Here is a 3,233-nt window from a genome sequence, read left to right on the forward strand (position 1 = left end):
CATGAAATAGGCAGGGGCGTTAATCAGTCCAAACGACATGACCGTGTACTCGTATAATCCATATCGCGTTGTGAACGCCGTCTTTGGTATGTCCTTTTCTCGTATCTTCAACTGATGATACCCATATCGCAAATCGATCTTCGAAAACACTTTAGCTCCTTGTAACTGATCAAACAGATCGTTGATCATCGGCAGTGGGTACTTGTTCTTAATCGTCACTTCATTCAATGCTCGATAATCAACAACCATCCTCAGGGATTTATCCTTCTTCTCAACCAAAAGTACTGGGGCTCCCCAAGGTGATGAACTTCTTTGGATATATCCTTTCTCCAATAACTCCTTGATCTGTTTCTTAATTTCTTCCAGATCATTTGCGGGCATCCGATAGGGTCTCTTGGATATTGGTCCTGTTCCTGGTAACAGCTCTATCAAAAACTCAATATCTCTGTCCGGTGGCATGCCTGGTAACTCCTTTGGGAAAACATCCGGGTAATCCTTCACTACAGGCATTTCCTCCTGAACAACTCCCGTAAGGGCATTCACTTGACTCCTCCTAGGCACATGCCTAGATACATACTTAATCCTTTTTCCTTCCGGGGTGGTGAGATAAATTGACTTACTAACACAGTCAATGCTTCCTCCAAACTTTGACGTCCAGTCCATACCCAATATCACATCCAATCCTTGCGACTCCAAGATAATTAGGTCGGACGGAAACACATGTGTACCAATGGTTAAGGGTATCTGGTCACACCATCGGCTAGCCATATACTCTGCTCCGGGTGAGCTCACTAAAAGAGGGGTCCTAAGGGTTTGGGTTGGTAGTTTAAACTTATCCACGAATCCCCTTGATATGTATGAATGCGATGCACCAGTATCGAAAAGAACTAGAGCGGTAAATGAATTAACCAAAAACTTACCTATTACCGCGTCCGGCTGCTCTTCAACCTCCTCCACGTTAACGTGGTTCACTTGTCCTTTATTGAATGGATTGGGCTTCTTCCCAGCGCTTCCATTTCCGTTTCCATTCCTTCCTTCGGGGCAATCATTGGCATAGTGCCCCGTCTTCCCGCACTTAAAACAGGTAACCTGACTTAAGTCTCTTTTGGCGGGAGTGGACGGGTTGGAGCGGTTCTGATTGTTGTTAGCTCTGTTCCCATTCCCATTCTTAGCACTACTGTGGTTATGTGATCCTCCTCCAGTGTGGTTGTGACCTCCATGGTTGTGAACAAGTCCTCCCGAGTTCGGGGTTAGGCGAGGCTTCTGCTGAGCTCCTGAGTTATACTTCCCTTGTCCGTACTTTCTCTTGCGGCTCTCAATCTGCTGCTGTTTCCCTTCAATCATAAGAGCCTTATCTACCAACTCCTGGTAGTTGTTGAAGGTTGCTATCATCAACTGCATGCTCATCTCATCATTCAGCCCTTCCATAAACTTCTCCTGCTTCGCGGCATCTGTGGCCACATCATCAGGGGCGTAGCGAGATAACTTGCTAAACTCATCCACGTACTGAGCCATAGTACGGTTCCCCTGGCGTAAGTTGCAGAACTCCCGCTTCTTCATTTGCATAGCTCCAGCAAAGACATGGGTTGTGCGGAAAGCTTGCTGAAACTGGTCCCAAGTGACATTGGCTATAGGAAAAGTGGCTGTGTAATTCTCCCACCATGAGGCTGCTGGTCCATCCAATTAATGTGCGGCAAAGCGCACCTTCTCAGCATCTGTGCAACCTGCGGTGTTCAACTCCCTTCCAATTCGGCGTAGCCAATCATCAGCAACTATAGGCTCAGTGCTACTGGAAAACACCGGCAGCTGTAACCTTAGAAAACGGGCTAGGTTGTCCACTGACGGTGGGTTGTTGTTGTTGTTGCCCTGGTTCTGAACTAGCAATTGCATCAAGGCATTCTGCTGCTGGATTAACTAGGTGAGCTCTGGCGGGAAGGCAAAACCGGTGTCACGTCTCGGAGGCATCTGATGGATTTAGATGGAATATATTAGAATAGAAGAGGGGTCTAATGAGAAAGCACTACCCATATGCACATGAGACAAACACAATCATTTCACTCAATCAATCAAGCAAGGGCATACAAACGGTCTAGAACTATCGCAAAAGTGCTCACTACTACTATATACATGGGGAAAATACTACTAATATATGGTAGTCATCTAGAAATTTTGATCGGTGGAAGACTCCATGATGTCTACTCCAGCTTCGTCTTCAAAGTCATCATCACTAGGGTCGGAGTCGGTGTCGTCGATGATGATGTAGTCCTCGGGGCGTATTTCCTTAGGTTCTTCTTCTTCTGCTATTGGTGCTGGTCCTCCCATGAATACTCCGATCTTCTTGACTAGGTCGTCATTCTTCTCCAGTAGTGTCTTGATTTCCTCCTCATATCCATCGCGGGTAAACTTGAGTTCTTCCTCTAGCTCGGTGATCCTAGTCTTCGCCTTCTTCAAGTCCATCATGTCCGCACACATCTGGTTCTCCTGACGTCGAATGTGCTGGTTTAACTCCTGGATGAAAGCTGCAATGGATCTATCCTTCCTGGTGTTGATTACTTCCCATTGCTCATCTCGGCGCCCACATATTTGGTAAATAGTGTCCTTAAGCTCCCTGTTGTAAACTTCTCCAATGCGTCCCATGGTGATGTGAGCTGCCATACTCTTTCCTAAACTCCAGGTTGGTGCGTCGAAGGAAAATTCTATGGGTTTAGAAGTTGGCGAGAACGTCCTTCCTGGAACTTGTACTTGAATCGTCCAGCGCTCCTCTTTAGGTAAAGTGGCGTTGTACGTCCCGGTGAAGCTTGGTATTCCAATGTTCAAGTACCTAGTGACTTCCTTCAAGTGGCGTCCAAAAGGTGTGTCTTCATCTGGTTGTGCAAACTTGTTCTTCATCTCCGTCATCTTAAAGAGTAGAAAATGGAGAGGAGTCAGAAATGAGAAGAGAAGTGTGACCTAGGGTTTATCTTAGTGGTCGTGTCCTACACTCAGCGTGTGCTCTGATACCATCTTGTAGCGAACCGACCTCAGATGGTCAAGTCTCTGTGCTTCAGTGTCATCCCTGGATCGGTAATGCTGACACACACAGTACTCGAGGATTTATAACAGAGTAGCAATCACACACTTATTACATCGAAAAGTCTCCAAAGAGAACTTATTACAATAATATGGCTTAAGGCCATCTAATGCGATAACAGCGGAAGGCTTGGAAGATAAAGTGAGTCCATCAACTCCAACGG

This window comes from Triticum urartu, chromosome 3A, assembly GCF_056163025.1.
Source record: "Triticum urartu cultivar PI428250 chromosome 3A, HENAU_Tu73, whole genome shotgun sequence".
Classification (NCBI taxonomy): Eukaryota; Viridiplantae; Streptophyta; class Magnoliopsida; order Poales; family Poaceae; genus Triticum; species Triticum urartu.